The sequence below is a fragment of the Alexandromys fortis genome, unplaced genomic scaffold, assembly GCF_014885135.2.
Source record: "Alexandromys fortis isolate MF-2015 unplaced genomic scaffold, M_Fortis_MF-2015_v1.1 scaffold_268, whole genome shotgun sequence".
NCBI lineage: Eukaryota > Metazoa > Chordata > Mammalia > Rodentia > Cricetidae > Alexandromys > Alexandromys fortis.
The window spans coordinates 512,586-527,513 of NW_026068141.1; the positions used below are offsets into that span (position 1 = coordinate 512,586).

At 43.3% G+C, this 14,928-nt stretch overlaps 1 long non-coding RNA gene across 2 annotated transcripts in view; it reads left to right on the top strand.

Moving 5' to 3' along the window:
* The window catches only part of LOC126491237 (uncharacterized), a 21,386-nt gene extending 18,268 nt beyond the window's left edge, over window positions 1-3,118 (top strand). For both annotated transcript variants that reach the window (XR_007589345.1, XR_007589346.1), the window contains one exon: window positions 2,877-3,118. This is a non-coding gene — a long non-coding RNA (uncharacterized lncRNA). The remainder of the gene's footprint in view (window positions 1-2,876) is intronic.
* The last annotated feature ends 11,810 nt before the right edge of the window (window positions 3,119-14,928 follow it).

Genomic DNA, 14,928 nt, shown 5'->3' on the forward strand with positions numbered 1-14,928 from the left:
TTTTTTGTTTGTTTGTTTTCTCCATTTCTTTAAGGGGGTTTTTCATTTCCTCTTTCAAGGTCACCATCATTTTTATAAACTTACATTTAAAGTCGTTTTCTTCTACTTCTTCTGGGTTAGCATGATCAAGTCTTCCTGTTGTGTGTCTGCTGGGTTCTGGTGTTATGTTGCTTTTTAGGCTGTTGGATGAATTATTGCATTCGTGCCTGCCCATCTCTTCCTTCAAATGAGGCTGGCAGTGTCTTTGTGTCTTGGTCCCATCCTTGCTGTGGCTGTCTGAGTATTTGGGAGTTTTTCTTGGTCTGCTCTGTACTATCAATGTCCATCTCAGAAAGCCTCTGAGGTCTCTATACACCTGCTCTGTTAGTCTTCTCTCCTGGTTTGCTCTCTTTGTGCTTTTTCTTAATCCCCCCAGTGTTGTAGCAAGCTCTTGGTCCCTCTTAAGTACCCTCAGTATTGAAGCAAGCTGTATTTCAGAGTTCCACCCAGGTTGCAGGAGAATAGGCGGGTTTGGGTGTGTGGTGTGGCTGGTAGTTTGGATGGCAGCTGCATGGGTTTGGGTTTGGGGAATCCTAGCCATAGGAAACTCCCTGCTGGCTGGCTAGGAAAGCTGAGGGAGTTGGGGGTTCCTTTGTTTTCTTGTGGACCACTCATAAGTGGTCCCTGCTGTGAGAGACAGTCCAGGACAGCCTCTAGCCTCTGGCTTTTGAGTCGCCCAGACCAGGGCCAGTCGGTTTCATTAACACTTTGCCTATAGAGAGAAGATGTTCTTTTACAGGTCTTGTGGTTTTGCTGTTTTCATGGGTTTTCACATTTTTAGCTATGGAGAATAAACCCTCAAACTACCAGGCACCTGCCTGTAAACACGCTCTGCTTTTCCTTTCACTGGGCAGCCCCTTCCCCACCCGTCTGAAAATGCTCTTTTCCTCTTGCTCCCATTCCTTCTAGTCTTTCCTTGCCACTGCTACCGCTGGTCCCATGGAAACCAACCTTTGCTCCCCACCGAGGCTTGTGGTGCAGCAGCTCGTCAACAGGGAGGACCATGCCTCTAGGTCTCTCTTGTTATTATATTTAAAACTCCCGTGGCTTAAAAAGTGTGGCTTCTCCATACAACATGTGACTGCCGCCATTTTGACTGAGGTCAGGTGACCTTACAGCCATCTTAACTGAGGGCCAGTTCACGTTAACCCAGTTCTGCCATCTTTACTGAGGTATTCCCCGCCTGGTGTCCCAGTGCTGACTCTGTTACATGTGTGTTTTGCATAGTACACGCCTTTGGTAGGGCCCACCAAAAGTATCCACTTTGCTTAATTCCTGATCACTCTGTGTGTGTGTGTGTGTGCATACATGTAACTTAAATATACCTATGTTTACTCTTAAATGCTATAATTGTCTGCCCATTATATCTCATTCCAGACTAACAAAGCAATAAGTTTTATGTTTTAAATTGGTATGTACTTTTAAGTATCTTACAAAAATACTATATATTTAATCCAACCCTGCTTTAAAATATATTAAGCTGTTCTCTACTATTGTCAGTTCTACCGTTAAGCTTCTATTACAAGCAGTTTTTTCTTCTTTCTGTCCTTTTACAAGTGTAATTTTTTAAGTTTTATTGATTTTTATTGAGCTCTACATTTTTCTCTGCTACCCTCCTGTCTCTTCCCTCCCCTTAAACCCTCTACCAAGGTTCCCATGCTCCCAATTTGCTCAGGAGATCTTGTTTTTTTCTACTTCCCATGTAGATTATATCTATGTATGTCTCTCTTGGTGTCCTCATTGTTGTCTAGGTTTTCTAGGATTATGATTTGTAGGCTGGCTTTCTTTGCTTTATGTTTAAAAATCACCTTTGAGTGAGTACATGTGCTAATTGTCTTTCTGGGGCTGGGTTACCTCACTCAAAATATTGTTTTCTAAACCCATCCATTTGCCTGCGAAATTCAAGAAGTCATTATTTTTTTCTGTTGTGTAGTACTCCATTGTATAAATGTACCACATTTTCCTTATCCATTCCTCAATCGAGGGGCATTTAGGTTGCTTCCACGTCTGGCTATGACAAACAAAGCTGCTATGAACATAGTCGAGCACATGTCCTTGTGGCACAGTTGAGAATCCTTTGGATATAATACCCAGAAGTGGTATTACTGGGTCATGAGAAAAGTTGTTTCCTAATTTTCTGAGACATCTCCACACTGACATCCAAAGGGGCCGGACCAGCTTGCACTCCCACCAGCAATGCAGGAGTGTTCCTTTACCCCACAACCTCTCCAGTATAAGTTGTCACTGGTGTTTTTGATCTTGGCCATTCTTACAGGTATAAGATGGAATCTCAGAGTTGTTTTTTTTTTTTTTAATTTTTTATTTATTATGTATACAACATTCTGCCTCCATGTATGCCCACACACCAGAGGAGGGCGCCAGATCTCATTACAGATGGTTGTGAGCCNGGCACCAGACCTCATTACAGATGGTTGTGAGCCACCATGTGGTTGCTGGGAATTGAACTCAGAACCTTTGGAAGAGCAGGCAATGCTCTTAACCATTGAGCCATCTCTCCAGCCCCTCTCAGAGTTGTTTTGATTTGCATTTCTCTGTTGACTAAGGATGTCGAGCATTTCCTTAAGTGTCTTTCAGCCATTTTACATTCCTCTGTTGATACTTTTCATTATGCAAAAATGTCACAGTCATTCTGGTATAAATATGCTGCTGTTTTAAACCTATGTTTTCAAAAACCCAAAGAATTCTTGTGAGTTCCAGGAAGCCAAAGTGAAGGATCCATCTTAAACAGGTCAGATACACCCTACTCAATTCCCTGGTCTTAAAAAATTTTCCCCTAAACTTAACTTTGTCCTCTGTTCTGCCAATATCTTAAACAGGTCTAAGGGACACTGGACATTTCCAGACCACAAACACCGGACAGAAGAAAAGATACCAGCTATGCCAGGATGTGACCAGCACCCAGCTTTCTCACATTCCCCCCTAAGACAACGCCCACAAATAAGCAGCAAGCTGTGTTGAAAATCTGCCATCCTAATTCCTTTAACCTGTTGTGTTTAACATCCTGCCTTTTTATTATAAAAAAAGAGATGGGAATATAATGGTCTGTCCTGTTCCTTTAAAAGACACTCTTCCTTTTCTGCCAAGGCAAGCAGATCTTCCTTCTGCTTCCAGCCTACACTATCTCTGCCCCTGTCTCTCTTGGGAGGAGGTGGCTGCTGCCATGGTTCCTCTCCTCCCCTCTCCTCCCCTCCCCTCTCTTCCTCTCCCCTCCCCTCCCCTCCCCTCCCCTCTCCTCTCCTTTCTTCTCCTCTACCCCTCTCCGTCTCTCTGTCTCTCTGTCTCTGTCTCTCTGTCTCTCTGTCTCTCTGTCTCTCTCTCTCTCTCTCTCTCTCCCTCTTCCCTTTCCTCCCATAACCCATGGAATAAACTATACCCAAACCCTCTTTGCACATGACATGCCTATCTGTCTCTGTCTCTCACCTGCCGCTGTTCCTCGTGGGACCAGCTTCCTGGGACTACAGAGGCTTGGCGTCCAAGACCATTGTGTTAGCAGGGTTGATTAGTGCCTAAGGACTTTAAGAGAATGTTCTGCCCCAACCCTCTATCCCTCTCTCCTTGACTTGTAAGTAACTGGTTTTTTTCCCTATATCTTCACATTTCCTTCCCTGTTTGCTTCTGTCTAGATTTCCGTTTTCTTAAAACACGATCATATTGGATTTGGGTCTACCCTACAACCTAATTTCAACTTAATTGCCTTATAGATCTTGTTTCCAAATACAGCTCTGTGCCGAGGTACCAACATCCAAGGCTTTAGCATATGAATTTGGGGACAATGCATTTTAACTTACATTTACACATTTAATTCACTTAACATACAAGACGACAGTGCCTTCCCTGTTGTAACACCTGTGTTGCCAAAATAAGCCCTTTCTTCCTGAAATTTCTTCTACTTTACAGCAACAAGAGAAATAACCAAGGCAAAACTCCGACGCAGAGCAGTGGCCACTGCTGTAATGAACTTGATTTTGACAATGGTTTGCAGGAGGAATGTAGAAGGCTGTAAGCAGAGCTTAATGGGTTGCTTTGAGGGAGTGTGGGAGTCCAGGATGCTGTGGGATTACACACAGGATCAAGGGCATTGTCAGCCTAAGAGGCTGGCCAGGGGATGGTTACTTCCCACTGCCAATGATCAGTATTGGAGTGAAGAGGCAGAGAAAAAAGATGGAGCAGGAAATGTTTGCCAAGGAGAGGAGAATGGGGTATCTGAAGCTGGGACAAGAGCCAGGCGTGGGGGTGCATGGCAGTCCCAGTAGGAGCAGAGGATTAGGAGTTCATCCTCAGGCACACAGTGCCTGTGTTACAGGCCTGTCTCAAAAATAAGCAAATGCCAAAATAAAGATGTGGACAAGTCAGGTTCAAACAAAGAAATGGTGCCACTGAGAGAAGCATTAGGTTTGTGCATGAGGATTGGTGGGGCCACTTCTCCATCTTTCTGCTTCCTGTTTGCTATCCAGGCTCCTGCCTCATAGACAAACAGCTACAGGAGCCATGTCCCTGTGAAGATAGGCTGTATCTCCACTAAGCCAATACAAATCTCCCCTCCTTTAAGCAGTTTATGTCAAGTCACATGACAAGAGAAAAAAAATAACTAATGCAGAAAGGAAACTGAAGGCATGCAGTTCAAGGAGGAAGAAAACAAGATCACAGATGACACAACTTGATATAGAAAATCTCAAAAAATTGACACAGACTCTTTATAAGGACTGACTGCAGCCAAATGGCAGGAATAGGGTAATATTCAAGAAAGAGTCCATTACTTTCCCAAATATCATCAAGTGGAATTTGAGTTCCAGAGCAAAATGCAATTTCTCTTAGCCATGACTGCAGGAGGGAGCCTGATGGAGACTCATGTTCGTCCCTGAGTTGGTGCTTTCCCTGTCTGATGTGTAGGGCCTTGCAGTGGGTGCGGCTCCGCCATGTACCTCTGAGGTCAGCGTCGTCAAAGTGTGTGTACACACTGAGCTCACATCCCTGTTTCCCAGGACCACAGGAATCCAGTTTTTATCAGTCTGTACTCCGGAGATCATCAGTTCCAGGAACAGTTGCCCAAAGCCCTGAGTGAGAGAGGGGAGCTGGAGTTCTCTCTCTCTCTCAACAGTGGTGGTATTGTAAAAGCTAATTTTGAAATAATTTTACGTTTACAAGAGTCTTAGAACTGGAGCAGGTAGTCTGCACACACTTTTCATCAATCCTTCCTCTCTCGTTAGCATTGCTCATAAGCGTAGCATATTTGCCAAAACTATGCAATGATGGCAAATATTACCGATACCTGAACCAGACTTTATCTGGATGTCACCAGTTTCCCAGCGATGTTATTTTTCTGCCTTCAAAGTTCCCACTGCGCCTGGCTGTCACGTTTCCTTTGTCTCTAATCAATGACAGCTCCTCGGTTTGTCTTTTTCTTTGCCTTAGACTCTCCAAGAATCACTTTAAGATTCTGTGGTGTACGTCATTGCAGATCTTGGCTTTTCCCACAGTATCTTGTATCATTTACCTGAGGTTGACTTCTCAAACTTTTTTACTGTCTCCTCTCTGTGTACTGATAGGTTGGTGGGGTTTAAAAATCCATTTACTATGTTTTAGTGGAATCTCAGGAGTAGTGAAATTGTATTGTTATATTTAATCTGCCATTTTTATCTGGGAGATAAATATTTTGGGAGAAACACTTTTTGATCACTCAAATTGCTGGTAACCTGTGGTTAGTGGTGTCTTCGCCCACAAATAGCTTTGTTTTATGCCTTTGTTACATTCTGTATGAACTGTGGTGAGAGACACAGTTCAGTTCACAGCCTGTACAAACCCCGCACCACACCTCCTTGGCCCACAGAATGCTGTCCACATTCCAGTACAATATACAAACCCCACGGCACAGCCCTACCCGACCTCCCCAATTTCTCTCATCTCTCCGCCCACATCACTTCCTGCTTACGATGAACTTTGGTTTCAATTGAAACCCATAACACATATAGGTCTTTGCTTCTATAGGTCTGTTTCTAGGCTCACTTCTTTTTTTTTTTTTTTTTTACCTTTTTTTTAATTTATTTATTTATTAAAGATTTCTGTCTCTTCCCCACCGCCGCCTCCCCTTTCCCTCCCCCTCCCCCAATCAAGTCCCCCTCCCTCGTCAGCCCAAAAAGCAATCAGGGTTCTCTGCCCTGTGGGAAGTCCAAGGACCACCCACCTCCATCCAGGTCTAGTAAGGCGAGTATCCACGAAACTGCCTAGGCTCCCACGAAACCAATAGGTCCAGTAGAATCAAAAACCCGTTGCCATTGTTCTTGAGGTCTCAGTAGTCCTCCTTGTCCGCTATGTTCAGCGAGACCAGTTTTGACCCAGGCTTTTTCAGACCCAGGCCAGCTGGCCTTGGTGAGTTCCCGATAGAACATCCCCATTGTCTCAGTGTATGGGTGCACCCCTCGCGGTCCTGAGTTCCTTGCTTGTGCTCTCTCTCCTTCTGCTCCTGATTTGGACCTTGAGATTTCAGTCCGGTGCTCCAATGTGTGTCTCTGTCTCTGTCTCCTTTCATCACCTGATGAAGTTTAATATTCAGGAGGATGCCTATATGATTTTCTTTGGGTTCTCCTTCTTATTTAGCTTCCCTAAGAACCCGAATTGTAGGCTCAATGTCCTTTATTTATGGCTAGAAACCAAATATGAGTGAGAACATCCCATGTTCCTCTTTTTGGGTCTGGCTTACCTCACTCAGGATGGTGTTTTCTATTTCCATCCATTTGTCTAGGCTCACTTCTAACCAGTAAGTTATCATCGGAAATGTCGAAATTGGGGAGGCAGTTTTTGTTACAATAAGGAAAGTAGGGAAGAATCAATTAAACTCTGCCCTTTCATAGACAGGACACACACACACTTTCTTACCATAATACAAGTCCAAAAATGTTCCTGCCTAGCAAAATGTGCTGTTTTATATCCAATCACGGATGGCTAGATAACAGCCCGTCAGGTGCTGCCACACCTGTAAAAGTTAGTGTGAAATCTCCTCCCAGTTCAGCATCCCCAGAATGTCAGTCCTGAGCTTCCTTTGCTGGAGACAACAGAAAAACTGCCCGTGTGTACAGGTCTGACTCATCTATACCAGGACACATCTGGCTACTGCTTCTGGGAATTGCCCGGGGACAGGAGAAGGCTCTCCAAGAGTGTGGCAAGCCAGTAAGCCACTCTAAGTCTGTCTATGGTGCCTAAGATGTCAGAGGTTAAGAATGTTGCATGGTTTCTTTAAGCAAGATTCAACAGGAAAGTTACTGAACAAAATATCTGAGCTCACAACTATGCTTGTTTCTACTGATAGAACCATTTAATCTTCTCTTGAGAAGTTAATACCTTGCTCTATTGTGCCCTACCAGGAACGAAATGATTAATACGGGACTCTAAATGGATACCTTCACTGCCCATTATGAACAACAGTTGTTTGGGCAATACATTAAATACTGTGCCAAAGCTGGACGTGCACAACAGTCTATCATCCAATGAAATTATATGTAAGTTCAGACTCAAGTGCCTCTAGAAAACACAGGTTTACATAAACGCATACATCATTCTGGCACTGACGGCACCTACCTTTGCTGCCTGTAGTCCCTTCCTCACCTTCCACTTACTGGTTTTATGGGGCGTTCTCTAGAACATGTTGTAGGAAGCAGAATAAAAGTTTGGACTTCGTTCACAGAAAGATTTCAGTTTTATGCTAGGACAAGCATATTCACTTGGGGACGTCAAGATAAGTCGTAGACATTAGGACTTCGAGCAGAGCGTCTGGTTGTCACTGTGGTCAGGAAGCCAAGGCAGCCTGTGATACAAGGCTGCATTTACTTACGGAATGTAGATCTTTAGCCATTGGTCAGAAACTTGGAAAGTACATATCTAAAAGGCTGATAACAAATGTGAAGAGGAGACACATGAGTGGATCTTTCAGAAGTGAACACAAAGGAACTAGCATGCATGCTTACCAAGCACAGAGTCCCTGGTGGAGGTCTTCTAATAGAGACGGACAAGATGGCCTGTCCTGTGGCTGTCATTCTTCATCTTTCCGCACCCTAGTATTTAATGCGTCTGTGCATAAAGTGTCCACAAGGTGACGTCAGTAGGCTCCTCTAGAAGCAGCTCCACTTCAGAAGGGATAGCAGTTACTTTCTATGCTGCGCCATCTAGTGGCCGTTCTCATGTACTTCTCGGGTCCCAGACAGGATGGAAAGAAATGCAGATGGCTTGTTCTCTCCTTGCCATCCTGTCGCTCCTACACTCCAGGCTTTGCTTGGACTTGCACTAACACATCAGCCCAGCTAGGAGAGTTGCTCACACCCCAGCCCTCCCGCTCACGCTGCCCATACTTCCAGGAGGCAGGTGTGCAGCCGCCTTCCTCACTGGTGTCTCCCAGCTCCCACACTCCCAGGTGTAGCTCAGCTTGTGCACCAGCCCCGGGGCCACCCATGTGTCACAACTGTACAATCACCCCCGTCTCTCTAATCAAAACTCAACATGGAGTATGTGAAGGACTGACTTAGCAACTCTTTATATCTGATCTAAAATCAAACACCCTTGGGCAACAGCAAAACGAACCCGAATTTCTACTCAATAGAGGCAGGCTAGAATCTGCCATCAGACATGCAGCTAATGAAAGAAGCCCATGTGACCAGGTCATGTTGGAAAACCACAAATAATATGAAAGACCAGGACCATAGAACCCTCCCTACACCCTCTAGTGAATGGGAAATGTTCTCCAGTACAATTACCTGGACGAAACTCAGCACACAGAAATTAAAATAATATTAATAAATATGATTGAAGAATTCAAGGAAATGAACAGACAGGATTGGAACAAACTCCTGTGTTGAAATAAGGCCACTTGGCTGTTTGTTTGTTTTTGTTTTTTTTATTAGACCATGTGGCCTTATTACAACACTCCTGAATGAATTTCAAGAAAACACAATATCTGAACAAAATGATGAAGATGATTTAGGATTTGAATCCAGTAATCAGAAATACTGAAGAAAATTCAAGCTGAAGTGAAGATGGAACTAAAAACTGAACAACCCGATTAGAAACTCAGGAAAGCCTTGCCAGCAGAACCCAGGTGACATAGGCTCTAGAAAACAGATGATCCAGATGAACAATGGGCTATGGAAATGAATGGTGAGTTCTCAAAAAGAGAAATCAAAAATGACTAAGAAACATCTTAAAAACTTTTCAACATCCTTAACAATTAGGAAAAATGAAAACTAAAACTGCTTTGAGAGTTCATCTTGTCCCAGTCAGAATGCCCAATATCAAAACACCAAAACAAATAACCCAATTAAAAAATTGGATGCAGGGGGCTGGAGAGATGGCTCAGCGGTTAAGAGCATTGTCTGCTCTTCCAAAGGTCCTGAGTTCAATTCCCAGCAACCACATGGTGGCTCACAACCATCTGTAATGGGGTCTGGTGCCCTCTTCAGGCCTTCAGGCATACACACAGACAGAATATTGTATACATAATAAATAAATCTTTAAAAAAATAATGTGGAGGAGACAAGGTAAGTTAAAAAAAACTGGATGCAGATCTGCTGTGGGATAATCCTTTTGTACACTGGGAAGATGTGCTGCTCTCAATGTTATAAAAAGCTGGCTGCTGATAGTTAGGCAGGATTTGGGGGTGGAGAGAGCACTGGGAAGGAGGGACAAGTCAGAGGAGTCTCCAGCCAGACAAGAAAGGAGCAACCTGGGGAGTTCATAGCTGAGGTAAATGAGCCTCAGGGCAGCTCACAGATGAACAGAAATGGGTTAATTTAAGTTGTAAGAGCTGCCTGGAGACAAGACTAAACTCTCAGCTGAGCATTTATAATTAATAATAAGTCTCTGTAGTTATTGGAAAGCAGCTGGTGGACAGAACTGAGCAGTGGTCTAGATGGAAAGGCCCACCTACACAGATCTAAACAGAATTCTTAAAAGAGGAATTTCAAAATAGCTAAGAAATACTTAGGGAAATGTTCAAAATCCTTAGCTGTCAGGGAAAAGCAAATCAAGACAACTCTAAGAGTCGACCTTACACTCATCACAATGGCTAAGATCGGTTGTACAAGTGACAGCTCATGCTGGGGAAGATGTGGAGCAAGGGGAACACTTCTCCATTGCTGGTGGGAGTGCAAATTCATACGGCCACTATGACAACCAGTATGGTGGTTCCTCAGGAAGATGGGAGTCAATCTCACCCAAGACTCAGCTGTACCCCTCTTGGACATATACCCAAAGGCTGCTTCGTCCTCCCAGAGATACCTGCCCCTTCTCATTGCTGCTCTGTTCATGGTACCTTCTCATTGCTGCTCTGTTCATGGTATTCAGAAAAGAGAAACCGCCTAGATGTCCTTCGACAGAAGAAAAAAAACATCCTGAATGAGTTATCCCAGACCCAGACAAACAAATACGGTATGTATTCACTTATATGTGGATATTAGTTCCAATGTCAATGATAACCAAGCTACAGTCCATGGAACCACAGAGGTTAGGTATCGAATAAGGGACTAGGGGGACAGAAAGATCTTGTTAGGAAAGGGAAGTAGACCAAATAATTATGAATGTGGGGTGACAGGGATGGGAGATTCAAGTGGGGAGTGAGAGGGAAGAAGCGGGCAGAGGAGGAAGTGCAGGGAGAGGCAACCAAAATTAAGGACCATTTGAAGAACAGTGTGGGAACCTAATAGCATAAGCTTCATATATGTGTATATATGCACACACACACACACACACACACACACACACGCTACAAGCGATTTAACAGAAATTGCCAAATAATGGAGACAGCCCCAACTGCCCATCTCTTGCCATCAAATGAAGTTTCAAATTCCAAGACTAGGTTAAATCTAATTGGGGTTTTGTCCTAAGGGGTCCCATGGGAATCCTCAAACCACTCAGGCTGTTGCCGAGATGATAGGTTGCTCTCCACAAACTGACTGCAAGACCCCATTGCTGAAGACAACACCTTCATAACTCATTGACCGTGGAGAAGTCAAGCTGGGGCCTCTCCAGAGCTTTCATAGCTAGCTCTTCCTTACAGGGAAATACTGTGCACACCACCAAAGAGAAGCATAACAACCCAGACACAAGTTCTTGGGTCGACAGTGGTGGCCTGTTGTTGGGAGCCATGTGGCCTAGTTTCAGATCAGTGTATGAACACTTGTCCAACAGGTCTCTGTGAGGCAAGACCTGAAGAGATGGTTTCTCATTAGACAAGGACAAGGGGACCTCGGGACAGTGCAGAATACTGCTGGGGCTGTGCAGCCTGCACACTCTCTTCTCTCTTGTAATAGTGATGATTCTCTTGGTGGCTTTTAGTGCCACTTAGTCAGTCACTCATGGGGCAGATCATTCCACAAACCCTATTTTTCTCCAATATTTTTCTTGGGAACTGATGCTTCCCAGGTTTCTTATCTGGAAACACCAGCTGTCACCCCAGACCTGGGAACTGTTCTGATTCAGGGCTAACGGGATTAGAGGCAATAAAAGCGAATGGGCACATATAAGAGAGCGGCAGAAGGGGCATCAACCGCATCTCCTAATTCTGAAAAACAAACCAAAACAAAGCATTAAGATGGAAAAAGAGTACCTTATTAGAGTTTGCCCATATATAGAGCTAGGCATGTAGGACCCTTTTGGAGGGCAAGGGAACAGTTGGAGAAATAGAAGCTAACTGTATGCATGCGGCTTATGACAAATCACCCCTATTTCTGTAAATACACTTTGTTAAGTTTTAAATGATATTGTTCTTGAGAATGTGTGCCTATGTCCATCACCTTTTAGCTCTGTAAGGCCAGGATGTGCCTGGTTCAATATTTAGCGAAGCTAACAAAATGCTGAGCATTGTTTCTGGTTTAAAATTTGTTTTGTTGTGAAAGTTGGGAAAATATATATGTTTTGGAGGCTACTGTTGAAGGGTGGGAAGTAATTCTAGAAGATGACCTCCCCTCTCCCCACAAAGTTTGTCCTCGGGGTTAGGGGCATCAATTACCAGTTGATAATAACTGGTATGGGTAGGAGTTATGTAAGCTCAGAGATCTCTTTGAAAAAAAAGAAAAAAGTGGAAATTGGATGGGATAATAGGTAGATTAGTGTGAGCTTACTTACACCAATAATAATAGTGAGTAGCAGAGTGAACTGTGAGCTATTATTTGTGGGCAGTTTATATTGGTATCAGTTCTTGTACATTGATACAAATTCAAATTATATTGAATATGCTCCTATTTATGTTTACAATATTTGTACACCTAGGCAAAAAATTTTGTCATATTTTATGCATGCATGCTTCTACCTCTGCTTAAAATATTTTATATATTGGTACAATTTTAGGATCTATTTATCATATTGTACTATATATTTCTACCTCTGATCAAGATACTTATACATTGTTTACATTTTTAGGTCATTGCCCTTATCTTCTGCACAGTTGTTTAATATTCTAACATGAAGTCTTAGTCTTGAAGCTATATAGGTATTAAGAATTATAGGTCAAGCCGGGTGGTGGTGGCACACGCCTTTAATCCCAGCACTCGGGAGGCAGAGGCAGGCGGATCTCTGGGAGTTCGAGGCCAGCCTGGTCTACAAGAGCTAGTTCCGGGACGGGCACAAAAGCTACAGAGAAACCCTGTCTCGAAAAACCAAAAAAAAAAAAAAGAATTATAGGTCAACAGTCTTCCATGTTTGTCATACTTAGAGTTAGACTAATCAGGTTCTTTAGATACACAGAGATCATATTCTGCATAGATAGGTAATCTCCAGCCACTTCAAATAACTGTAGAATATGGCATTTAAATAAACTAGGGTTCTATTAACATGAGACACAATAACTCCTGGCAGCACCAATCTATTCCCAAGAGAATGTTGGGCACCAAAGACACTCCATTTGGAGCTTGTTTTCTTCTTGTTTAAACTGACTCTCAGTGTCTGCGTTACTAGGGTTATATTTAGGAAGTGGTTTCCTATGCCCATGCATTGAAGACTACCTCCTAAAACTGAGAAGCTTCTGTAAAGCAAAGGACACAGTCAATAAGATAAAAAGGCAGCCTATTGAATGGGAAAAGATCTTCACCAACCCCACCATCAAAGGACTGATTTCCAAAATATATAAAGAACTCAAGAAATTAGACATTAAAATTCTAAATAACCCAAGTAAAAAATGAGGTACTGAACTAAACAGAGAATTCTCAACAGAAGATTCTCAAATGGCCAAAAGATACTTAAGGAAATGTTCAACATCCTTAGCTATCAGGGAAATGCAAATCAAAACAACTCTGAGATACCATCTTAAATCTGTCAGAATGGCTAAGATCAAAAACACCAATGATAGCTTATGCTGGAGAGAATATGGAGTAAGGGGTACACTCATCCATTGCTGGTGGGAATGCAAACTTGTACAACCACCTTGGAAATCAGTATGGTGGTTTCTCAAAAAATAGTGAATCAACCTACCTCAGGGTTCAGCAATACCACTCTTGGACATATACCCAAAAGATGCTCAATCATACTACAAAAGCATTTGTTCAACTATGTTCCTAGCAGCATTATTTGTAATAGCCAGAACCTGGAAACAACCTAGATGCCCCTCAATGGAAGAATGGATAAAGAAAATGTGGCACATCTACACATTAGAGTACTACTCAGTGGTAAAAAACAATGACATCTTGAATTTTGTATGCAAATGGATGGAATTAGAAAACACTATCCTGAGTGAGGTAACCCAGACCCCAAAAGATGAATATGGTATGTACTCACTTATAAGTGGATACTAGCTATAAACAAAGGACATTGAGCCTATAGTTCATGATCCTAGAGAAGCTAAGTAATAAGGTGAACCCAAAGAAAAACATATATAGATCCACCTGGAAACTGGAAACAGATCTCCTGACAAAATTGGGAGCATGGGGGTGGGGAGAGAAGGAAGAATAGGAGAGGAAGAGAAGGGGATGGTTGAGAAGAACTTGAGGGAATGGGATAGTCGAGATGAAGGATAGACAGAGATGAGAGCAAGGAAAGAGATATCTTGATTGAGGGAGCCATTATGGGGTTAGCAGAAACCTGGCTCTAGAGAAATTCCCAGGAATCCACAAGGATGACCTTACAATAGAGGAGGGGGGCCTGATCTTGACTTGTCCTGTATTCAGACTGATGAATATCTTAAATATCACCATAGAATCTTCATCCAGCTACTGGTGGAAACAGAGGTAGAGACCCACATGGGAGCACTGGATTGAGCTCCCAAAGTCCAGTTGAAGAGTGGAAGGAACAAAGAGGTCAAGACCATGATGGGTTCACCCACTGAAACAGTTTACCTGAGCTAATAGGAGCTCACCAACTCCAGCCAGACTGGGAAGGAACTAGCATGGGACCAAACTAGTCCCTCTGAAAGTGGTTGACAGTTGCATGGCTGGGGCAGACTGAGGGTCCACTGGGAGTAGCACCAGGATTTATCTCTACTGCATGTACTGGCTTTTTGGGAACCTATTCTCTTTGGATATATTCCTTGCTCAGCTTAGATATAGTAGGGAGGCCTTGGGCCTTCCACAAAGCAATGTGCCTTACCCTCTCTGAGGATTGGTTGGGGGTGGGGTGGGAGGGTGTGTAGAGGAAATGGGAGGAGGGGAGGGAGTGGGAACTTGGATTGGTATTTTTAAAAAATCTAATAAATTAAAAAAAAAAAACCACCAGACCTTTGGGCAAGAAACTGCCCATGCCTCGACCACTGAGAAAATGCATGATGTCTGGACAGGACATGCAGGATACAAGAAAAAAGACTTTCAAATATTGACAAGACAGGGTAATATGGTTTTGAAAATTTTCTGCCTCTGAAAATGGTCTGTCAGTTACTCTAGGCCTTAGCCAAAGCTGGTTGTT